This window comes from Notechis scutatus, chromosome 2, assembly GCF_049901735.1.
Source record: "Notechis scutatus isolate UNSWTSFEM ecotype Mainland chromosome 2, rNotScu1.2, whole genome shotgun sequence".
Taxonomy (NCBI): domain Eukaryota; kingdom Metazoa; phylum Chordata; class Lepidosauria; order Squamata; family Elapidae; genus Notechis; species Notechis scutatus.
In genome coordinates, this window is record NC_142010.1 from 15,739,173 (window position 1) to 15,765,284 (window position 26,112).

The following is a 26,112-nucleotide window of genomic DNA, read 5'->3' on the forward strand; positions in this document are numbered from 1 at the left end:
AAGATGAACAGGTTAAATTTGTGTGACTGAATGCACTGTTGACTGTTAAATAGAGATTCAGTTTACACACTGTTATAATTTAAGATATTTTTTTAAAACAAAATGATATAACACCAGACAAGTTATCAAAAATATGTAAATATATTTCAAACCAATTGCAGGAATAGTAAAAAGCATGGGGGAACATTTTATCATGCAGAGTGAACTTGTGAGAAAGCTAGGAAATTTTAAATGCAAATTGAAACAATAATGCAAAGAATTTGAAAGGTTAAAAATTACTAAGAAACCAGAATTATTTTTTATTGGGACATCTGAGCAATCAATTAGAAAGGATCCATAGTGGATAGATATTATATATGGTAACTGCAGCAAGATTATTGTATGCATAATGATGGAAGAATTATGGAATTCCCACAGCGCAGGACTAGATTGTGAAAAATGTAGATTTTGCAGAAATGAAAAATTATCTGTTGAAAAGAAAATCAGAAAATGTTTTTTAAATTTCTAGGACCTTTTCTTCCTTTCTCTATTTCTTTATTTCCTTCTGTTCTTTTGATTAATATTTCACTTTCTTAAGCAATTCTTAATAGATATCAGTTTAAAAAAGAATGAGAGAAAATCTCTCAGCCTTAGATGTATTAAAAATAGAATTGTCTAAAGAATAGTTAATTGACAGGGAGCTTCCTTTGATTATGTCCTGATATATTTTTACTTTCAGGAAAACATTAACAGAGTACTGGAAAATGCTATCCTTCCTTTTTGCAATCCAAATGATCAACAAGAATCCCAACATTTTGTGCAATGTCACCCTGGGATACAACATCTATGACAATTATTTCAGAGCACAAATGACTTCAGAGGCTTTGCTGGACTTGCTTTCGGAGGGGGAGGCCAATGTTCCCAACTACAGTTGTGGAAGGCAGAGAAACACCATGGCTGTTCTTGAAGGGGCTGATACTGACATCTCCTTCCAGATTTCAACCATGTTGGGAACCTTCAAAATCCCACAGGTGTGTCTTTGTGCGTTTTGTGAAGATCATTTTTAGACATGCAACATAGAGCCAGACATCCTCTGTTGTACATGAAGAGAACAGTTCTATTGTGGGAATTGCATGAAGTAAGGAAAGAGGTTCTATCAAATAGAAGAGAAGGACCTGAACAGACAATCCTCTCCCTGGCATAATTGTTATGCAGACTGTGAAATTCTGCTGGCTGCTTGCAACAGCCAAATGCTACACTAAAGTGAGAAGAAAAGCAATGTAAGAGCAGAATAACCATAGACTCCTTATGAAAGGTTCTTCATAGCAAGGTTTGAACAATTCCTCCATTAGAGCTAAATGTTGTCTTAATTGAATACTAATACTAATAATACTAATAATACTAATAATACTAATAATACTAATAATACTAATAATACTAATAATACTAATAATACTAATAATAATAATAATAATAATAATAATAATAATAATAATAATAATAATAATAATAATAATAACGACTACAAGCAGCGGCATGACAAAGTAGCAACAATGGTGCATTGGAAGATTTGCAAGAAATATCATTTGCCTGTAAGCAAGAACTGGTGGGACCATAAAATACAAAAAGCCATAGAAAATTAAAAAGTTTAATTGCTCTGGTACTTCAGAATCCAAACAGAGAGGCACCTGCCACATTACACCCCAGACATAACAGTTGTTGATAAGAAAGACCAAAAAGTCTGGATAGTGGATGTGGCAATGCCTGGAGACAGCCGAAGAGAAGAGAAAGAACTGGAGAAGATAACAAAATACAAAGACCTACAAATACTTGAACACCATAGGCATTGACAAATTTGCCATCAGTCAATTGCAAGAAGGCAGCTTTACTTGGAGCAGCTTCTATCCTGCAGTGATATCTGTATCACCATCAAGCATCCAGATTTGCCAAACCCAGGTCCTTGGTAAGGAATCAATGGGTAGACAAAAATGCCAAAAAATGCCACAAAAATGAACATCTGGCTGACTGTGCAATGAATACTAATAATAATAAAGTTGACTTTTTTTCCCTTTTCAGATCAGTCACGGTTTTGATTCCCACGTTGTGAGTGATGAAAATCCTTTCTTCTACCCAATGCTCCCTGCTGAAGGAGCCCAGTACCCAGGGATGGTAAAACTGGTCCTCCATTTCAGGTGGACCTTGGTGGGTCTCCTTGCTCCAGACACTGAGAATGGACAAAGATTCATGAGGACGTTGACTTCCATGCTGGTCAGGAATGGCATTTGCCCAGTTTTATCATAAACCTTTCCCCCAGCTTCTTGGACTGTGAACGTAGACTGGCATTTATACCGCAGTTGGAGAAAGGTGAAGGTCTTTATTTATGGTGCAGACTTGACTTCATTCAATGCAGGTGCTGCACTTTTGGGTCAGGTTTGGGAAAGGTTTACTGAGCCTCCCAGAGGAAAAGTCCTGATCACCACAATCCGCTGGGATTTCACTACTTATTTGTCAAAAAAAACTATTCCAGTTCGATACATCCACAGCATATTTTACTTTCCTATGATGAAAAATCAAATTATAAAGTATGGTTGGCATTTGAAGTTTAATTCTTTTATGAGACACTATGTAGAGACCTTCTTCCTGTGTTCCTACAACAACAATGCCTTTTGGGTGAAAGTCTGGAGACAGTGCAGGCAGAGAGAAGAACTGGAAGCTCTCATGGAAGAGGAGATGGATCTAATCCTGACTCTGGATGACTATTTCATTTACAACACAATCTGGGCTGTGGCATGGGCCTTAAATGCAGCTTATTTATCCAGATCCAGGAGGACATTTAAAGGAGGTAATAACTTGAAAACTCCTATACTGAAGGCATGGCACTTATTAAGGTACTTATTTTCTATTGCATAGCTCTCCATAGAAGTTGGGAATCAATGTTGCAACTGTAAGAACAGTGTAACTATTCTGGCAATGTTTTATTGTATTCTGAAAAAAAAAAATTAAATGAAATTCCAGTTTTCCACTGCTCCCTTTTTTGCAATTCATTTTTTTCCAATTTCTTTTTACAAACTTCTTGGTAAATATTTTTCCCCTCCACCACTTTCTTCTTGGACACTTTTGTTTAAGATGAGGACCATTACCATGGCAAACAGACAACAAATGGTCAAAATTGGGAGCGTCCTATCAAATTCTGTACCTGTCAATAGTGGTGTCCCCCAAGGCAGTGTTCTAGGACCAACTCTCTTCATACTCTACATAAACGACCTCTGTGATCATATTAAGAGCAATTGCGTTCTCTTCGCTGATGATGTAAAGCTGTTCAATACCACAGACAATACTGCTACCCTACAAAAAGATCTTGACTATGTATCAGAATGGTCAAACAAATGGCAACTTCAAATCTCAACAAATAAATGCTCTGTCTTACATATTGGCAAAAAAAATCAGAAAATAAAATACAAGCTGAATAGTCAAGATCTTGTTGATGACCCAAGCTCTGTAAAGGACCTTGGAATACTCACCTCTAATGACCTAAGTGCTAGAGCCCACTGTAACTACATAGCCAAAAAGGCATTAAGAGTTGTTAATCCTACGTAGCTTTTTCTCTGGTAATATCACACTACTAACCAGAGCATACAAAACATTTGCTAGACCAATACTCGAATACAGTTCATCAGTCTGGAACCCACATTACGTATCTGATATTAGCACAATTGAGAAAGTCCAGAAATATTTCACAAGAAGAGTTCTCCACTCCTCTACTCGTTGTAGAATACCTTATGCCACCAGACTTGAAATTCTAGAACTAGAAAACCTTGAATTACGCCGTCTTCGGTCTGATTTAAGCATGGTATATAAAATCATACATTGCAATGTCCTACCTGTCAATGAATACTTCAGCTTCAACCATAACAACACAAGAGCACACAATAGATACAAACTCAAAGTTAACCGCACCAAACTTGATTGCAGGAAATACGACTTCAGCAATAGAGTGGTCAATGTCTGGAATACTCTACCCGACTCTGTAGTTTCTTCCCCAAACCCCAAAAACTTTAACCTTAGACTTTCTACTATTGACCTCACCCCTTTCCTAAGAGGTCTGTAGGGGGCGTGCATAAGCGCACCAACGTGCCTACCATCCCTGTCCTTTTGTTTCTCTTATTCTTCTTTTATTTTTCTTATATGTACCCATTTCATGTATTCACAACTATGTATACACTTATACTTATTATCTTGTAAACAATTGGCAAATAAAATAAAATAAAATAAATGTGTTGTGTATGTTGAGCTGTCCAACAACTCTGAACCCTCTCACTTTGTGAGCTGCCCTTTTGCTCCAGATCAGCCTTTACTCAGAGTGGATCAGTGGTGGGATTCACTACTGTTCTGTGAGCATGGCTTGGTGGGCATGGCAGGGGAAGGATACTGCAAAATTCTCCATTCCCACCCTACTCCAGGGGAAGGATACTGCAAAATCCCCGTTCCCTCCCCACCCTACTAACCTGCTTTCCAGCTCCATTCTCCTGTGCAGGGCAACAAAAGAAGACTCCGCCAATCAGCTGGGACTCAGGAGGCAGAGAAAAGTTTGGGGCAGGGCCAGTCAGAGGCGGTATTTGCCACTTCTCAAAATTTCCACTACCGGTTCTCCAGAAGTGATCAGAACCTACTGAATACCACCTCTGCTAAGAATCCCTTTTATTTCATTCTCTGGCTCAAAACTCCCCATAGAATCACAGATAACAAAGGATCTCATCAAGCAGTAGCAGATTAAGAAACCTTTTTGGGTCAAGAAGCTAAGCTAAGCCCGAGAAAAGATGAAGAGTTGGACTAAAAAAAAGTCACAAGAGTGAAGAATGTTCCATAAAATATTCCATAGATGTTCCATAAAAATTGAAGGAGGTGACCCTAACTGGTAGCAGAGATCATCATTCACCATGAAGATATTGGGTTGTTTGCTCCATGCCAAGTGACTAATTTATCCCCTCAATGCAGAGTTTCATAAACACAACCAACTAATGAAACAAAGGCCCCCACAGCCCTCCTCAAAGTGAGCAAAGATTTTTATCTTCCTACCTGCCAATTGACCTGTACACCATTTTTTATGGCATTGTCTATGAGGCACCTGATTTGATTTTGGCCTCATTGGCATAATTCTTTCTGTGTGCTTGTGTACAACATCCATTTCCTTCAAGGTTTTAACTTTGGGCCTCATTAGTTCACACTGGATGTTTCTTTTGCTTTGGTTACTTCCCATTGGTTTGCCAAAGTTTGCAATGACAACTATGATTGGACAAACATCCTTCACTCATTTTCCACAGCATTCTTGGTCCTTCTAACAAATTTTTTATTTTATATTCCTCAGTAGGAATATAGTTTTTTATGTATAATTTTTTATTCTATATTCCTTCATGCCAGCTCAGGTGGATGAGTTTTACCAAAGAGCTTTCTGTGTCCTGTGTGACATTGCCCATTTTCTCTTCCATTCCAGCTTCATTCTTTCCTTCGAACCTCTCAGTTTTATAATAATTCCATCAATGGGGTCTATTTGAATGAGAATGGAGAGCTGGTAGCTGACCTGGACATTGTGAACACAGTGATTTTCCCCAATCTCTCTGTTAGCAAAATGACAGTTGGAAATCTACAAAGAGTGGGATCCTTGGATTTTAAGTTGATGATGAACCAGAATGCTATTGCAAAGATGGAAATGCAGAACAAGATGGGGAAAAGACTTTATTCTGCTTTTTCTGAAGGTATTTCCAAGACGATTGCAGAATTGGAGAAGGGACAGACTTGATAAGTAATCTCTATTCTCCCAGAGAGAGATACATCTTCCTGTTAGATGTTCAAGTGTCTATGAGAAAAATATCCTTAACTATTCCAGTTAATTGTTTATCAAACTTCAAAAGGAAGCTGGATTTATATCATGGAACAAAGTAATTGATTTTGTCAAAGCAGAACTCTATTCAACTCTCTTTTCAGTAGGTTCATTGAGAATTTAAATTAAAAATTTAGTGGGAGAAAAATTAATAGAGAAAATAAATACAATTCTTTATTGGACAAGTGTGATTGGACACACAAGGAATTTGTCTTCACTGCATAACCTCTGTGTACACAAAGATATAAGTGATAAATCATGATCATAGTCATCATGAAAATCATAAATCAAAAGATTCAATACTTGGTGAAAGTCATAGGATACTAAATAAGAAATTAACATAAACCATACTAGGAAACTAAATAAAATATAAAGCATAAAGATACAAGCAGCAAAGTTATCATCATAAGTAGAAAAGAAGATAGGTAATAGGAAATATGAGAAGAAGAATAGTAATACAGCCTTACTAAATAGTTTGACAGTGATGTGGGAATTAATTGTTTAGCAGAGTGATGGCATGGGGGAAAAACTGTCCTTGTGTCTAGTTGTTCTGGTATGCAGTGCCCTATAGCATCATTTTGAGGGGAGACGGATGTGAGGGGTCTGTAGATATTTTCACAGACCTCTTTTTGACTCATGCAGTATGCAGGTCCTTGATGGAAGGCAAGTTGGTAGCAATTGTTTTTGCTGAAGTTCTAATTATCCAGTTGGAGTCTGTGTCTGTCTTGTTTGGTTGCAGAGCCAAACCAATCAATTATAGAGTGCAAATGACAGACTCAATAATTCATCTGTAGAATGATATCAGCAGCTTTAGCTTTCTGCATTGGTGCAGAAAGAACATTCTTTGTTGTGCTCCTTTGATGACATTTTTGATATTAGATGTCCATTTTAAGTCTTGAGATATGATAGAATCGAGATACTTGAAGATCTCTACTGTTGATACTGTGTTGTATAGTATTGTAAAAGGTAAACGCATAGGAGGGTTTTTCCTAAAATCTCCCATCATTTCTATGGTTTTGAATGTGATTAGTTCAAGATTGTTCTGATTGCACCACAAGGCTAGTTTTTTTTTATTTATTTTTTATTTTATTTTATTTGATTTGCCAATTGTTTACAAGATAATAAGTATAAATGTATACATAGTTGTGAATACATGAAATGGGTACATATAAGAAAAGTAAAAGAATAAGAGAAACAATAGGACAGGGACGGTAGGCACGTTGGTGCGCTTATGCACGCCCCCTACAGGCCTCTTAGGAAAGGGGTGAGGTCAATAGTAGACAGTCTAAGGTTAAAGTTTTTGGGGTTTGGGAAGAAACTACAGAGTCGGATAGAGTATTCCAGACATTGACCACTCTATTGCTGAAGTCGTATTTCCTGCAATCAAGTTTGGTGCGGTTTACTTTGAGTTTGTATCTATTGTGTGCTCTTGTGTTGTTATGGTTGAAGCTGAAGTATTCATTGACAGGTAGGACATTGCAATGTATGATTTTATATACCATGCTTAAGTCAGACCGAAGACGGCGTAATTCAAGGTTTTCTAGTTCTAGAATTTCAAGTCTGGTGGCATAAGGTATTCTACAACGAGTAGAGGAGTGGAGAACTCTTCTTGTGAAATATTTCTGGACTTTCTCAATTGTGCTAATATCAGATACATAATGTGGATTCCAGACTGATGAACTGTATTCAAGTATTGGTCTAGCAAATGTTTTGTATGCTCTGGTTAGTAGTGTGATATTACCAGAGAAAAAGCTACGTAGGATTAGGTTAACAACTCTTAATGCCTTTTTGGCTATGTAGTTGCAGTGGACTCTAGCACTTAGATCATTAGAGGTGAGTATTCCAAGGTCCTTTACAGAGCATGGGTCATCAACAAGATCTTGACTATTCAGCTTGTATTTTATTTTCTGATTTTTTTTGCCAATATGTAAGACAGAGCATTTATTTGTTGAGATTTGAAGTTGCCATTTGTTTGACCATTCTGATACATAGTCAAGATCTTTTTGTAGGGTAGCAGTATTGTCTGTGGTATTGAACAGCTTTACATCATCAGCGAAGAGAACGCAATTGTTCTTAATATGATCACAGAGGTCGTTTATGTAGAGTATGAAGAGAGTTGGTCCTAGGACACTGCCTTGGGGAACACCACTATTGACAGGTACTGGATTTGATAGGACACTCCCGATTTTGACCATTTGTTGTCTGTTTGACAGGAATGCTTCTATCCAGTTATTCAGTTGTCCAGAGATACCATAGGATTTTATTTTTAGGAGTAGTTTGTCGTGTACCACTGAATCAAAGGCTTTACAGAAGTCTATGTAGATTGCGTCTATTGCTTTGCCCTGGTCGAGTTGTGTCGTCCATATGTTTTTGCAGTGTAAGAGTTGCAGATTACAGGATAGTTTTTTTCTGAAACCAAATTGTTTATTGGAGAGTAGGTTGTTTGTCTCTAAGTGGAGGATGATGGATGGGTTAATAATTGATTCCATGACTTTACAGGTGACGCAGCATAAGGAGATTGGCCTGTAATTTTCAACTAGGCTTGGGTCTCCCTTTTTGAAGATGGGGATGACTGTGGCTTGTGACCATAGGTTAGGCAAGGAGCTGGTCCTGAAAGATTTTTCAAAGATTATGCTTAGAGGTTTGGCTATGACAGTGGATAGCTTTCTTAAGAAGTAGGCACATATTCCATCCGGTCCAATAGATAGAGATGGTTTTAGATTGTGTAGTGCTTTTTCAACATTGTCTTCTGTGAAATCGATATGTATTAGATCATTGTTGTTATCTGTGGTACGGCTAGGAAATACTGGGCATGATCCATTGCTGTTTACAAATACTGAGCCGAAGAATGTGTTAAAGATGTTGGCTTTAATGGTGTCGTCGTTGCAGTCTTTACCATCAGGTCCTATCAAGGGAGGGATGGACCTTGAGTCTTTTAGTTTGTTGTTTACAAAATTGTAAAAAGCACGGGTGGAATTGGTGCTTAGAAGGTTTTCCTCTTGTTTAATGTGATAATTGGTGCATTCGGTCTTTATCTGGTGGCATAAATTTTTGTATCGGTTTTTGAAATTGGCAACGTGACCAGATTTGTTTTTCCGCCAGAGTGATCTCTTTTTGGATTGAAGTTTCCTTATTGATATGGGTAATCTGCTTTTTTGTTTTGTTTTGGGAGTTGTTGTTGGTACATATAGTTTGATGACTCTTTTGACTTCAAGTAAAAATATGTTGTAATGGTCTTCAACAGTATTGCATCCATTGAATAGAGATTGCCAATCAAGGGATGAGAGATCGTTGTCTATAAGATCATAGTTGCCTTTTTTGAAGTTATAATTGGGGATTACATCATTGTGGTGATTTTTGTGTGGACGTATGTTGAGACAAAAGTCAATCATATTGTGGTCACTGCTGGAAAAGGGTTCTTTAGTTTTTATTCCGTAAATTAAATTCAAACTATTGCAAACTATATAAACTATATAAACTATTCAAACTATAGTTGTTCAACCTGCCATCTGTATGCAGATTTAGCAACGCTAAACCTTGAATTGGAGATCCCCAACCTTTTTATTTTACCTAATTTAGGAAATAAAATAATTCATGTAATGGATATTATTCCCCCCTCTTTCTGGCAAGCCCCTGCCTCCTTCCAGGTGTGTGGAAAGCTGTCCTCCTGGTTTAATGAAGGTGGCTAGGGAAGGGAAACCCATCTGCTGCTACAATTGTTGTCCTTGTGCAGAAGGAACCATCTCCACCCAGGAAGGTGAGTGACAGCAGGAGAAAGGGACAGACTTTTGGGAGGATCAGAGATCCTGAGATTTTCCATGAACAATTATTTTGAAAGGCTTGGCTGGGGTGGGTCCAATCTCTTTGACTCTTGAGCAACATATACATTCAGAAGTGGGATTCAGCCGGCTCTCACTGGTTCATGTGAACTGGTTGTTAACCTTTTGCCCAATTTGGAAAACTGGCTAATCCCACCTCTGGCTTACCCCACCCATCTCGCCCCTCCCTGGAGTCTCTCCATGTGCCCCATTTTGGCTTCCAGGTTGGTGCAGGACACCTTCCAGGCCTAAAACCCCTGCTCCAGGGTGAGTTGGGAATGAATATTTTTCATGATCATTACTGTGTGAGTTGGGAATGGGGATTTTGCATTATCATTATTTTGGGGTCAGTTTGGAATGGAGATTTTGCATTATCATTACTGTGGAGTCAGTTTGGAATGAGGATTTTGCATTATGATTGCTCAAAAGTAAGTAGGAACCAGTAAAAGAGGAATGGAAAAATCCCTACCTGTAGATCAGCATTTTTCAGTCTTGGCAAATGTAAGATGGATGAACTTTATGCTGCCTGGGGAATTGAAGTCCATGCACCTTAAAGTTGCCAAAGTTGAGAAGTGTGGGTCTACACTAAAGTTTAGGATTTTCCATTCCTGTTTTATTTAGAATTTGGTGCAATTAAATAAATCAGTTGTGGTCTCATTAACAGTGATTACGAACCATTACGAACCATTACTGGACTTTTTGTGAGAAACTGAAATTAAAAGTTGATCTGAGCTTTGATGTTTAAATAAGGGATTATGGAAATAATGTAGACAAATGTTAATCTTAGAGTAAAAGTTTGATATATTTTTTACTTATATCTGTACCAAATAAAGTTGAGAGTCATTCTTTTTCAGTTTTCCTTCTTTTCTTCTTTCTCTCTTACACTTTCACTCTTTTTCTTTCCTGAGCCTTTTTTCCCCCAAAACTTTTTTATTTGTTTATCCCTTAGCTTTGTATTTGTTATGTTTGAAGGATCAAATACTCAGCCATTATAATTCTACATTCCTTATTTACAGAAATTATATCAAAATATAGAATGAAATCCACTGGGAGCCATGTCATATAAGCAAGTTCTGAGTTCCTCTAACCAAAAAGTGATTATCAATAGAAGAGAATATTTGTAGCTCAGGGTTGAACTGTGGGTTATATATTTCCTGAGGCTGACATTGCAGAGGTTCTGCTGGAGGCTCCTCTTAAAGCAATTTTCAAACTTGTGGTCCTTGGAGAAGGGATGGGAGGGGTGAGAGTTGACCCTGAAGATTACATATGTGTAGCCATGTTTTATTATAGTCATTTTTATTCTTTCTTCGCTTCTTTATTATTGTATAAAAGGGACTGTGGGTATTGAGGCTTGCCACATTCTAGCAACTGGGAGGAGGGAGCATAGATAAGGGGGGATTTTTTGGCTGGGTGAAATTCTTTTCCTGTGGGAATAGAGAGTGTGTCTGCAGCTGCCTGAAGGTGAAGTCTGGCATCATCGGGCAGATGAATTGTAACCTGATTGGAGAATGTGACTATGGGGGGAAGTTTCAAATGTATGCTTTTACTGGGTAAAATTCCGGATTTGATGTGTTCCTAATAAAAATGACTTATTGGAAGATGTTGCTCTTTCTGATAAAAAAAAATGAGGAATACATTTTGATGTCCTCACTCTATATCCAACTCATCTTCAAGGGCCACTCCACCTAAAATTTCCTTCTCCATGGCAAAGTTAGTGTTTATCATTTTCATCTAGCATAAGCTGCATTAAGTGATCCTTCACATGTACTTAATTCCACTATCTATCTCATTGGTGCCTCAAAGCATTGACAAAAGGCTGGGCTCCAATTTGCAAGAGATTCAGCAGTGGACAGGTAAAATGGTGAACTGCTTTTGTTTCTTGAATCCTTTCTTCCCTTCTATTCTCTCAACCAGTTCATTGATAAATTGGTAACAGTAAAAAAGAAAGAATATTAAGATGTTCTAGCTGGAGGGAAATAAAGAAATATATTGATTTCACCTACACCCAATCATTCACACCAAAAACAAGTTTACCTAAACAATGCACTTGATTAGAGGACATGTTAAATGGAGACCCTCTTCTTGCTCTTTTTCAGATGCAGACAAATGTACCAAATGTCCAGATGATCAACATCCAAACATCAATCGAGTTCACTGTATCCCCAAGATTAAAAGTTATCTTTCTTATAAGGAAAATCTGGGCATTATCCTGACTGCCATTGCCTTGTTCCTCTCTTTAACCTCAGGCTTTGGCTTGGGGATCTTTGTTAAATTCATGGAAACACCAATTGTCAAAGCCAACAACCGGGATCTCTCCTACATCCTTCTGGTCTCTCTTCAACTTTCCACCTTGACCTCCTTCCTATTCATTGGCCGGCCAAGGAGGGTGACTTGCCTCCTCCGACAAACAGCCTTCAGCATTGTCTACTCAATTGCCATTTCTTCAATCTTGGCCAAAACAATCATGGTGGTGTTAGCCTTCTTGGCCACAAAACCAGGGAATAAAGTGCAGAGATGGTTGGGGAAGAGCTTGGCCAACTCCATCATCCTTTGTTGCTCTGGTGTCCAAGCTGTCATCTGCAGCATCTGGTTGGGAACATTCCCCCATTTCTTGACTCTGACATGCACTCCCAACTTAGAGAAATCATCCTACAATGCAATGAAGGTTCTGCCACCATGTTTTATGTAGCCCTTGGGTACATGGGCTTCCTGTCTGCTATCTGCTTCACAGTGGCTTTCCTGGCCAGGAATCTCCCTGGGGCCTTCAACGAAGCCAAGCTGATCTTCTTCAGCATGCTGGTCTTCTGCAGTGTCTGGGTATCCTTTGTGCCTGCCTACTTGAGCACCAAGGGGAAGTACACCGTGGCTGTTCAGGTCTTCTCCATCTTGGCCTCCAGTGCTGGACTCTTGAGCTGCATCTTCATCCCCAAGTGCTACATTATTATTTTTAGGCCAGATTTGAATACCAAAGAACACTTGATGTCAAAATAAAATTAAAAAATGACTTTTAGAAATCTGTTATTTTTCAGAAATGTCATTTAGTAGGCTTGATTAACAGGTTTTGACCATTTAATGTTTGTTCATTTATTTATTTTTATGACATTACCCATACTTACAACTGATAATCCATTTAAACAATGATGGAAGATATTTCCAAGTTTTTATGGAAGGGGAACTGTCACCCCAGGAAGCTTTTTTTTCAGAAAAGAAATGGTGGTGAAGCCGGACTGGTGGGCATATGGCAAAGTTCTATTTTTCAACTCTGGTGGCCATTTATTAAAATTGAGGGAAGAACTTGAATCAGAAGGTTATTTGCCATCAAATAAAATACCAAGAACTAAAAGAAAGATTTCAATTGGATAAAAAGTGTTATGAGTTTGATTTTGTTAAAAATGAACTGGAAATCTTACTGTGTGGAATTGATAAACACTGTCAGCATTCCAAGTAACAATCTCCATATTAAAAGTCTCTGATACTGTCATCTTCTCAAAGGTCCATTTTATTAGAGATGTGATATTGGCACATCTGAGGAAAACCCGAATCTGAAATTTCCGGGTTTTCCCTAGCCCAAAGAGAATCCAAAATCCAACCCCTACACCCAATAGTTCCTCACATTTTCCAATCATTACTTCATTCCAACTGAAGACTATCCCCAGGAACTCCCCTCCAGGTGCAAGGTTACATGTCCTTGACTCTCTAAGAAAGAAACGTTGTGGTGGCTAATCTTCCACGGCTCCTTGAAACCCCCTCCCAAATTTCCAGGCACTGAATGTGGCAGCCCAGAAGCCTCAAAGAAAAATGGCTTCCAAGCTGACAGCCCCCCCCCCATCAGGTGAGAATCACGTCCTGGAATGAGAAACAATCAGGGGTTAGTTCAATCAGCAAGCAATTAGCCACCTCTCCCCCAGCCCAGGAGGACCCTTTGGCTTCTCTGGGAATTTATCATGGAACTGCTTTACTAGGGCGTCCACTTTGACATCCCAGCTCTTAACCCAAGTAACTTCTCACAAAGGGTACCCCTTCCAATGAACCAGCTACCAAAATCTGCCTCTATGCAATTTAGAATCTAGTTCTTTTTCCACTGCATAATGGGTTTCACCCTGTACCAGAATCATTTTGTGGTGCACAGCTGCTGGCTGTGGCCTCAGTCTTGAACTGACAGCCAGTTTTAACAAGCTATTATGTATTTTTCCCTAGTATTCGAGGGAGACTTAATTGCGCTTCGTGAACACATGCATGTGTAAAAAAAACCTTAAGCTGTCCCACCCGGAGAGTTGAAAAGTGCTGCACATGGGTGCACAGTGTTTGAAAAGCCTCTTTTTTCCTGCTTTTTCAATCTCAGCTGTGCTGCGCAAAGCAGCCAAGGTTGAAAAAGCAGGAAATAAAGGACAGGTAAGAGCCCGGGAGGGCGGGCGGACCAAACAGCAGCAAACACAGAACTGGTTCAGTGTCTGCTGCTCTTCAGAGCTACCAGTTCTATAGAGCCGGGCAGAACCGGTAGCATCCCACCCCTAGAATGGGGGCAGCTACTTTGGATTTTGTGGGTTGGATGAACCCTCTGGCTAAATTGGCATCAATGTACTCTCTCAATTCAGTCATTTCTTTTGGGGTCATCAAATACATTTTAGGCTTGCGTAGCTTAGCCCATGATTCAATTTCAATTGTGCAATCAGAAGGGTGGTGGGGGTGAGAGAACATGGCAATCCTCTTCAAAAAAACAGCGGCCAGGTCTTAGTATTCTTTGGGGACCTGGGCAGCTGGACAGCATCTCTACAGTGGTTGCTGCTACTTCCAGTGGTTTGGGGCTAGTCGGTGACTGACAGCTCTCCGGAGGTATTGGCACAATAAGGTGCTGATGTCTATTCCAATTTTTCTGTAGTCATCTTTCCATTTGTTCATTGGGGCCCACTTGTCCAACCAGGCTAGCCCCAATATAACAGACTCAGTCATTTTCAGAACTACCATGAATTGTATAAGTTCTTGGTGTCACCCCTTCTCCATCCTAACAGGCTCAGTGATTAGGGTAGCAGGGGCTCCACCTATCAGGGTCCCATCCAAAGTGGATTGGCCAGACTAGGGGTTTTGTCTTTATTTTTAACTGCTCAATGATGGGGAACCCGATTAGGCACCTGGTGCAGCCCGTATCTATCATTGCTTCCACTTCCCCTTGAACCCTGGTCTCTGGCATACTAGCCTGACTTTAACAGTGAAAGGGCAGGTGGCTTCACTCACCATGGGGTCATTGTCCTGACTAGCAGTTCTGGAGTGGGTTTCTCTAGCAGGAAATTCCTCGCCTTCATTTGTGAGAGGGGAACCTCTATGATTTGTCAGGTGAATTGGCTTGCTTGGGGTCCTCCTTCCTCTGGTCGCTGAGGGAGGTTGAGGTTGAGGTGCAGGAACTAAGCACTCAGATGCTCAGTGCACTAGTTGACCGCATCAGTAGCATTTAATTATGTTAGGCTGTTGGGCCAATGGTGGTTCAGGCAGCTTTACTGGGGCTCGTTGGCCCAGGGGTCTTCTTGCCTGCTTCTCTTGTTCGGGTTTGCGGTGAGGATTGATTTCCCGATCCATTGCCACGGCCACAGTGTACCAGTCCTGCAGACGGTTTGTTACCCCTTGGATGCCAAATGCGTTTCTAATTTCTGGGTCTATGGCTTCCTTGAAATAATGGATAAGGATTGATTCAGGCCAGTGTCTAAGGTTTCCAGCTACTTTTCTGAAATCCCAGACAAACAGGGGGACAATTCTCCTGTTTCATAGTCTTAATCAGGGCTTCGTTTTCATTCTTGCAGTCTGTGTCTTCAGATCTAACCTGGAGTTGCTGGATGAATTCATTGGCATTGTCTAGCTCAGCAGCCCCTTCGTCCTGTGGTGCATTGGCCAGGAACCTTAGACACTGGCTTGAATCAATCCTTATCCATTATTTCAAGGAGGCCTGAAATACACATTTTTTAAATTTTAGACCATCTTCATCTTTGCCTTAGCTATTTAGCTATTCACACAATCTTATCCTCCTTTCTCAATCCTTTCCTCTGAGTCCAACTTTCAATAAGTGGAAAATCTATTCCAACTACTAGTTACATAGCAAGTTAAGAATAACTCCTACCTGTTCTTTTCTTTGTCTTTACTTTGCCTTTACTTTGACCTTGACCCATGCAACCATCTCAGTCTGCCCCAATACACTTGTAAGTAGTGTGATTATACCTTTTTTTTTTTTTTTTACTAAATGAGGCCATACCAATGTCCATCTACTCTCAGTATCTACTAAGTCTCTCACAGCAATCCCATTATTTTTTACTGGGAACATATGTTTCTTTCTGCAGGGATCCATGTACTACTTGAAAGCATTCCATTTATTCTCTGGATTTTACAGTCTTTGGACTAATGACTGCTTTTCCCACAGTTGCATGTTTCTTTTCTGTTTCTTTTGATTATCTGTTATGTCTAAAACAATACACATTTTTCCATGGAATGGTTGCAGTATTTATTCTCAAACTTCACCCAATAATTCTGGATGTCATTCCTTTAGTGCCAGCAAAGCCATCCAAGGTTTGGCTCTCCTGTGGCATTTTCTCTGGAGGCTGGCATGGTAGATTTGCTTTTTCTTGTCTTCCAGTTCAGTTTTGTAATTTTTTTGCCCGGTTCTCCTTTTATTCTGTGTAGGGACCCTGACATTTAGCTTGGAATTTGCCATTCACATTTTTCTCTGACTTTTATAGTCTTTGGACAAATGGCCACTTTTGCCACATTTGCAACAACTGTGGGTCCCTCTGAACTCTCATTTATTTATTTTATTTATTTATTTGATTTGTCAATTGCTTACAAGATAATAGGTATAAGTATATACATAGTTATGAATACATGAAATGGGTACATATAAGAAAAATAAAAGAAACAATAGGACAGGGATGGTAGGCACATTGATGCGCTTATGCACGCCCCCTACAGACCTCTTAGGAAAGGGGTGAGGTCAATAGTATACAGTCTAAGGTTAAAGTTTTTGGGGTTTGGGGAAGAAACCACAGAGTCAGGTAGAGTATTCCAGACATTGACCACTCTGTTGCTGAAGCTGTATTTCCTGCAATCAAGTTTGGTGCGATTAACCTTGAGTTTGTATCTATTGTGTGCTCTTGTGTTGTTATGGTTGAAGCTGAAGTATTCATTGACAGGTAGGACATTGCAATGTATGATTTTATATACCATGCTTAAATCAGACCGAAGACGGCGTAATTCAAGGTTTTCTAGTTCTAGAATTTCAAGTCTGGTGGCATAAGGTATTCTACAACGAGTAGAGGAGTGGAGAACTCTTCTTGTGAAATATTTCTGGACTTTCTCAATTGTGCTAATATCAGATACGTAATGTGGGTTCCAGACTGATGAACTGTATTCGAGTATTGGTCTAGCAAATGTTTTGTATGCTCTGGTTAGTAGTGTGATATTACCAGAGAAAAAGCTACGTAGGATTAGGTTAACAACTCTTAATGCCTTTTTGGCTATGTAGTTACAGTGGGCTCTAGCACTTAGATCATTAGAGATGAGTATTCCAAGGTCCTTTACAGAGCTTGGATCATCAACAAGGTCTTGACTATTCAGCTTGCATTTTATTTTCTGATCTTTTTTGCCAATATGTAAGACAGAGCATTTATTTGTTGAGATTTGAAGTTGCCATTTGTTTGACCATTCTGATGCATAGTCAAGATCTTTTTGAAGGGTAGCAGTATTGTCTGTGGTATTGAACATCATCAGCGAAAAGAACGCAGTTGCTCTTAATATGATCACAGAGGTCATTTATGTAGAGTATGAAGAGAGTTGGTCTTAGAACACTGCCTTGGGGGACACCACTGTTGACAGGTACAGAATTTGATAGGACACTCCCGATTTTGACCATTTGTTGTCTGTTTGACAGGAATGCTTCTATCCAGTTATGCAGGTGTCCAGAGATAGCATAAAATTTTAGTTTTAGGAGTAGTATGTTGTGTACCACTGAATCAAAGGCTTTACAGAAATATATGTAGATTCCATCTGTTGTTTTGCCCTGATCGAGTTGTGTAGTCCATATGTTTTTGCAGTGTAAGAGTTGCAGATTATAGGATAGTTTTTTTCTGAAACCAAATTGTTTATTGGCGAGTAGGTTCTTTGTCTCTAAGTGGAGGATAATGGATTGGTTAATAATTGATTCCATGACTTTACAGGTGACGCAGCATAAGGAGATTGGTCTGTAATTTTCAATTAGGCTGGGGTCTCCCTTTTTAAAGATGGGGATGACCGTGGCTTGTGACCATAGGTTAGGCAAGGAGATGGTCCTGAAAGATTTTTCAAAGATTGTGCTTAGAGGTTCTGCTATGGCAGTGGATTGCTTTTTTAAGAAGTAGGCACATATTCTGTCCAGTCCAATAGATAGAGATGGTTTTAGATTGCGTAGTGCTTTTTCAACATTGTGTTCTGTAAAATCGATATGTATTAGATCATTGTAGTTTTCCATAGTTCGGCTAGGAAATACTGGGCATGATCCATTGCTGTTTACAAATAATGAGCCAAAGAATGTGTTAAAGATGTTGGCTTTAATGGTGTCGTCGTTGCAGTCTTTACCATTAGGTCCTATCAGGGGTGGGATGGACCTTCAGTCTTTTGGTTTGTTGTTTACAAAATTGTAAAAAGCATGGGTGGAATTGGTGCGTAAAAGGTTTTCCTCTTGTTTAATGTGATAATTGGTGCATTCAGTCTTTAACTGGTGGCATAAATTTTTGTATCGGCTTTTGAAATTGGCAACATGACCAGATTTGTTTTTCCGCCAGAGTGATCTCTTTTTGGATTGAAGTTTCCTTATTGTTATGGGTAATCTGTTTGTTTGTTTTTTGTTGTTTTGGGAGTTGTTGTTGGTACTTATAGTTTGATTACTCTTTTGGCTTCAAGTAAAAATATGTTGTAATGGTCTTCAACAGTATTGCATCCAGTTAATAGATATTGCCAATCAATGGATGAAAGATCATTGTCTATAAGATCATAGTTGCCTTTTTTGAAGTTATAATTGGGGATTACGTCATTGTGATTATTTTTGTGTGGGCGTATGTTGAGACAAAAGTCAATCATATTGTGGTCAATGCTGGAAAAGGGTACTTTAGTTTGTATTCCATAAATTAAATTCAAACTATTGCAGAAGATGAGATCAAGGCAGTTGTTTAGTCTAGTATTGTTGGTTACTAGTTGTTCCAGTCCCAGATTTGTAACAGCATTGTGGAAGGTTGAGTGTATGGGTTCAGTTGTACATTCATTTAGGTCCAGTCAATATGAGGTAGATTGAAGTCACCAAGAAAGATAAAAGCATGTAGGCAGGATGTTGCCCATGTTAGTAGTGAATTTAGCTTGTTTACATGTTCGATGTCATAATCAGGTGCTCTGTGACATAGTAAGAATCGAAATGTGATATTTAAGGATAGTTCACAGATGATGGTCTCATCAAGCTCCTGGATAACTTGGATGTTTTTTTTAGATGTAAGGACTTTTTATAGAAGATAGCAACACCACCTCCTCTACGAATTTCATGATCTGACCGGTAAACATGATAGTCTCTTACTGTGGTAATGGAGTCAGGGAGAATATTCTATTCAAATTTATTTCTATGGAGATTCTCAGTCACCCAGGTTATCGTTGTCCCAGAGGTGCTTTTTCAAGAGACAAGTGGACTTTCTGTTTTTTCTTTGAAGACATTTCACTTCTCATCCAAGAAGTTTCTTCAGCTCTGACTGGACGGAACCTGCATCTGTTTTCAGCAGTGAAGGGACACAGGCCAGAAATATCCTGCAGAAAGCACAGTTCCACAACACAGTCTTTTTAACAGTTCCAAGAAGGCTCCACACACATCTGCACTACTCAGATGACTCTCCAAGTGGCCTCAATGGCTCTCAGAAGGAATTCAAATGACCAGTTGCCTACAAGGAATATAAATCTCTTTACCCCCACCATCCAGTCAGAACTGGAGAAACTTATTGGATGAGAAGTCAAATATCTTCAAAGAGAAACAAGAAAGTCCAATTGCCTCCTGAAAAAGCACCTTTGGAATTTCATGTTTATGAAAGTAAGGTATTATATTGGCCTTTTGTAGCATAAGTAAGTTGAGATTGTTCTTCTCCTTCTCTTTTGGATTCCTTTTCAAAAGAAATAAGTTTGAGGGGTCCTTGATGCTCTCAGAGGCTGGTAGTTTCATTATCCAAACTAGGAAGCATCATCAGTGCTAAAATTGTTTGATTGATCCTTGTCAGGATTCCATACCTGCCATGGCTGAAGCATTGCAGTCCCTGAACTCTTTTTGCCTTCCTTCCTTCTTCTCCAGGATCCAGAGGAATATGCAGCATTCAAGGCATGAGCCAGCATCTTCATGATACTGTAAATCTGGTGGTCATTTGCAATCTGGATACTGTTCTGTTTCTCTTGGCTCTCCAGTGTTGCTTTTGGGTGCATTTTCTCCGGCCTCGGACAGAAAACTTGTGCTTTGAGAAACTACATTGAAAAGACTGTACTTCAAACTGGGAATTTAAAAATAAAGAGGGTTCAAAGGCATCATCTTTTGGCATTTTGTTCTCCTGAAAATTAAAATACCAAATACTATGGACATATTTGAAAAAGTTGTGGTTTTTCATATTCAATTCTGAAAAGACTGTCATGATCCAGACTTTCCCTTCAATGGGTCCTGGCCAACTTTCAAATGTTAAATGGAAAGGAAGAATTCTGTCCAAAGGGGAAACATATTCTATGAAGTGAACAAAGACATTGACTTGTCTCCACCTAGAGAGGGCATCCCCGAGGGCTCCTGTATGTTCAGTTGTTGAGAATCGTGATAAAATGACACAAATTCCATTCCTTGCAAGCTATGACCAATTTTATGGACCGGGCTTTTGCAACACATTTTGACATTCCCTTGGTTGTGGTGGAGCCTCCCATTAAGGTGGAAACAATTGATGGGCGGGAACTACAGGCTGGGCCTATTCGTTTTGCTACTCAGCCGGTACGCCTGGTCATTGGGGACCATGAAGAGGCGATTAGTTTTTACATCACATCGGACCTCCATCTCCCCCTGGTTCTCGGAATGGCTTGGCCACGGTTGCATGATCCTCGGGTAGCATGGGCACAGAACGCCATTTCGTTCCCGAGTCTTCAGTGTGTGGACCATCTAAGACACACCTGTGCAGGTCAAGACATCACTGCCCCCACCGTCTCTGTACCTCCTGAACTATCTGACTTTTCAGATGTTTTTAGCGAGAAGGAGGCAGATAGGTTACCCCCGCATTGACCCTATGATTGGCCTGTGGACCTACTGCCCAATGCTCCGCTACCCAAGGGTCGTCTGTATTCTATGACTGCTCTTCGCGATTTCTTGGACAAGAACTTGGCCCGGGGGTTTATCTGGCCGTCATCGTCTCCTCTTTCCGCTCCAGTCCTTTTTGTAAAAAAGAAGATGGGAGGTTTACGTTTGTGTTGTGACTACCGCAGGTTGAACGCCATTACGGTGAAGAATAGTTATCCTTTGCCGCTCATTCCAGAGCTGATGGAGCGGTTGAGGGAGGCCACTCTTTTCACCAAGCTCGATCTTCGAGGGGCCTACAACCTGGTGCGTATGTGCAAAGGAGACGAATGGAAGACGGCGTTTGGTACTCAATACAGCCACTTTGAATATACCGTGATGCCATTTGGGTTAACCAACGCCCCCGCGGTCTTCCAGCATTTGATGAACAATATATTATGGGACATGCTTGATCGGTTCGTGGTGGTGTACCTGATCGACATTTTAATTTATTCTAATTCCAGGGAAAGCCACCTTCGTCAAGTCCTCCAGGTATTACAATGTCTTCGGGAGCATAAACTCTATGCGAAACTGGAGAAGTGCCTCTTTTTCCAGACTTCCATAGAGTTCTTGGGGCATATCATCTCTCCCGAAGGCATTGCCATGGACCCGCGGAAAGTAGAGGCTTTGTGTAGTTGGGAACCCCCTCGTCAAGTGAAAGACATGCAACGCTCTTGGGGTTCGCTAATTATTACAGATCATTCATCCGGGTTTTGCCAAGCTGACGGATCCCATCACCCAGCTCCTTCGCAAGAAGGTCCAGTGGGGCCCCCACAGCAAAAGGCCTTTGAGGCTATCAAGAAAGCCTTTGTAGAACCGATCTTGAGGCATCCTGATCCCCATCATCCATTTGTGGTAGAGATGGATGCATCCAATGTGGCCATTGGGGCAGTGTTGTTACAAGTCCCAGCGGATGGTGCACCTCTTTTCCATGCACATATTATTCACGGAAACTTACTACTTCCAAGCGCAATTATACAATCTGGGAAAATGAGTTGCTGGCCATCAAGGCTGCGTTGAGACCTGGCGACATCACCTTGAGGGGGCTCAGCATAAGGTGGAGGTTCGGACGGATCATCGTAATCTGCAGCACTTGACCACTGCTAGGAAGTTGAACCAACGACCGATCCAGTGATCGTTGTTCTTTGCTAGGTTCAACTTTTCGGTCACTTACATTCCCAGTGGTCAAAATCGGAGAGCAGATGCTCTGTCCCATAAACCGGAGTATCTTTGTCCTGAGGACCCCCTTCCTCCACGTACGGTACTGCCACCGGAATCTTTGGCCGTTATTCAGGAACCGGTGGATTTAAGGGCTTGGGTACGAGAGGCGCAGCGCTTAGACGATTGGTCGCAGCAAAGAATGGGGGAAATTGGACCTGACTCCCCATGGACATCGGGGCCAATTGTACATGCCCACCAGAACACTTAGAGCCCTCATCATGACCCAATGTCATGACAACCCAGCTGCGGGCCATTTTGGGTTCTTTAAAACCCTTCATCTGGTCACAAGGACTTTTTGGTGGCCTCGAGTCCGGCATGACGTCTTCGCCTATGTCACCTCCTGTGTACCGTGTCGGCAAGCGAAAGCCACGTTGGGTGCGCCTCCTACTCTCCTTCAACCACTACCAACTCCGAACCGACCGTGGGGGGCAATCTCCATGGACTTTTTAACACATTTGCCCTCTTTGTTGGGTTATACGACGGTACTTGTGGTGGTTGATATGCTAACCAAGATGGCCCACTTTATCCCCTGTCGGAAGTTACCATTGGCTCGTGTTACTGCCCAACTATTTCTGCAACATGTATTCCATTTGCATGGCCTACCGGACAGAGTAGTTTCGGATCGCGGTGTCCAGTTTACTGCTCAATTCTGGAAGAGCCTAATGACTGCATTACGGGTGCAAGTATGTTTGGCGTCAGCGCACCATCTGGAGACCGATGGCGGGACTGAGAAAGTAATTGGCATCCTCGCCCAATACCTCAGATGTTTTGTCAACCATCGACAGAACGATTGGGTGACCTATCTCCCTTGGCGGAGTTTGCCTTTAACAATTCTCAGCACACCTCCACTCACATGACGCTTTTTTACGCAAATGTGGGTTACCATCCGAGGTTTTTCCCCTTGTCGATCTTGGATTCCCCAGTTCCAGAAACATGAGACTTTTTATCTGAACTACATTCAGTGCACCAATTGATTTCCCAACAATTGGAATGGGCTAAGGCGGACTATAAAGGTTCACGGATCGCTCGCGTCAGGCGACGGCTCCGCTGACTGTGGGGGACAGGGTGTGGTTGTCCATGAAGCATCTCCGGGTTGATCGTCCGGTTAAGAAGTTGGATCATTGCTTCATTGGTCCCTTTCCTATCGAGGCGGTCATCAATCCATTGCTTATCGGCTCACCCTACCGCGCTCCATGCCCATTCATCCTTTCTTCCACCATTCCCTTCTGGTTCCTGACACCCCATCGTGTACTCTCTGTTCTCCCACTGGTACGGTTTCTCCATCTGTACCCAGCGATGATCCTGCTGTTGATGATACGGTGGTCAGCATTTGGGATTCTTGCTGGCTGAAAGGATGATTTCAGTACTTCATCGGGAGGCTGGAGAATGGATCAGAGGCTGGGAGGATGCTTCCACGGTTCACGCCCGGACCTTATCCAGATGTTTCATGCACAATTTTCATCGAAACCGCATCCGGATCATCAGACTCGGGGGAAGGGCCCTGCGGTGAGGGATAGTGTTGTGACTAGGAGGTTTGAGCCTGCTATGTCAGAAGACACAGGCTCAAGTGGTGCAGAAGATTTGGCATTGGGATTTGAGCCTGCTTTGATGGGACATACAGATGTGAGCCAAGAGGAAGAGGAAGATAGGGCATTGGGGTTTGAACCTGCTTTGCTGGAAGTTTCGGAATCCTCATCCTCTCCAGGACCTTCCTTATTAGCTATACCTGTGTCGGCAGATAATCAGGAGAACGTGCCAGAGTCCTTGGATGAAGATCAAACCGAAGAATCTTGGCTTGATGCAAGGAACAGATGTAAGCAGAAATGTCAAGCACAAACTGGAAGGAGACGTCGAATCAGGGACTGAGGAAAGAGACTGACACACCCCTCAGGGAATATAAGGAGGCGTGTTAGCTTTGAATCCCCATTCGGTCAAACTTGTTAATTTGCATCTGCAGTTTGGACAAAGTATTCTGTTTGCCATTCATCTCTGATTTATAGTTCTGCTCGTTATCAGAATTTGCAGACAGCTTGGAGAAGGCGGAGCCACGTCGTCCCGTTGCTACAGCTGTAATTTCGGGCTCCGAAATTACAGCTGAGATCTTTCGCCCTGGTCGGTCCCAACGGACCTAAACCGTCCCGTAGGGACGGTGATAGTAAGGGGCGCGTTCTGCTGATCACAGGGACACCGCAAGTCCCTGGAAGATCCAGAAGAAGCCCCTTTACCAGCAGCGGAGAGGCAGCCATTAAGCTGCTGAAGCAGGGACAGCTCCGGAAGGAAGAGAAGACAGAAAGAGAAAGTGCATCGGCTGGTGAGATTTTATTTTAATTATCTGGAACTTAAGCTCACTCTAGAAGAAATCTGTAAGATTTTTGACAGAACTCGATAAGGTGGATTTAGTGGCAACTTTTTTTTAGAGCTGTCAAAATGAGGCTTGGCTTTTTACCTTTTTTTTTTCTTTTCAATGAATTTCTATTGTGATCAGTAATTGTAACCAGACTGGTTTCCCCTTTTATATTTATCCATTTTCTTTGGTCTGACTGTTTATATTTTTAATAGAGGCTCCCTTTAGTAATCTTTCTTTTTTCTTTTTGATATATATATATATATATGCGTAATTTTTTGGGGGTTTTTTTTTTGGAGGGGAAGAAGGGGAGTGGAGTAGAGAAACTTTGTAACTTTGTAACACTGCCAACTAGAGGCTTGAAGATATTTTATTTGAAGTTGTGAGAACTGTGAGAAACTTTTTCCCAAGGACACGGAGTTGATAAGATAGAGGGAAGAAATCTGAAAACATTTCCACAGGTGTCTCTTGGGGTTTCTACAATCAACTGAATATTTGAAGTCTGGCTTCGAAGCTTGCCATAATAAGAGCCTTGGACGTTTAAATAAAACGCAGTGTGTTTTTTGCTTTACTGGTTGCTAGCTTTTACCCCTCCTCCTCAACCCCACAGCATTTGGTAATAATCTTACATTTTCGCTCATCATTATTATTACTATTTTTCATTTATTTCTTTTCTAAAGGGAAAGCCTCAGAATATTTTTTCCTTTCTCTTTTTTCTTTTCCTTGGGGGAATTCTTGTTTTTTTTTACATATATATATATATATATATTTCCCTTTTATGGCTATGTTTTATTATTTGGAGACCTCGCAATTGGATTAGGGTGTGAAGAACCTGAAGAATTTTTTTTCTTTTTCCTTTATTATTATTATTATTATTATTTTTTAATATTATTGGGTTTTACTCTTTTTTTTTTGTTTGACTATCGTAACTGAGGATTAAGGTTTAGAAGAACCTGAAGAAACCTTTTTTTTTTTTTTTTTGAAACCTTTTTCTTTTTGAATTTTGGGCCTTTTATTTTTTACTGGCTATTCTTTTTTCTTTTACGTTTTTCCTTTCCCTAATTGGATTACAATTACCACTCTGCCAACTGGATTAAAGAGTGGGAAGATTCTGAGCTATTCAAATGAGTAAGAAAATTCTACCTTCTGGCACCTCAACTTCTGCGCCTGCCTCACCATCAACTGGAGGACGACTTTCAATAATGGCGAAGCAAGATAAAGCACAAACAGACTTAACGACGGTTATACAAGGAATTCAAGAACTCAAAATGAGTACGGGAAGCATTGAACAAAAATTGAAAGCATCCAACAAATGATGGTGAAATATGATGAGAGACTACAAAGAATGGAAGAGAAGGATAACCAAAGAGATGAGAAATTGCAAAAAATGGAAGAGAAAGACAACCAAAGAGACGAGAAAATTGGAAATATTGATGACAGAGTGACCACGCTTGAACAAAGTAAGAATGAGATGTTGAAGTGGGAGATGGACAGATCAGAATATTATCTCAGATTTCAAAATATAGAGGAAGAA

General features: G+C 40.5%; 1 long non-coding RNA gene and 1 pseudogene across 1 annotated transcript in view; both read left to right on the forward strand.

The window, feature by feature from the left end:
• Positions 1-26,112, forward strand: part of LOC148131833 (uncharacterized) — a 501,829-nt gene that overhangs the window by 20,715 nt on the left and 455,002 nt on the right. The window lies entirely within an intron of this gene.
• Positions 849-12,666, forward strand: LOC148131834 (vomeronasal type-2 receptor 26-like; annotated as a pseudogene).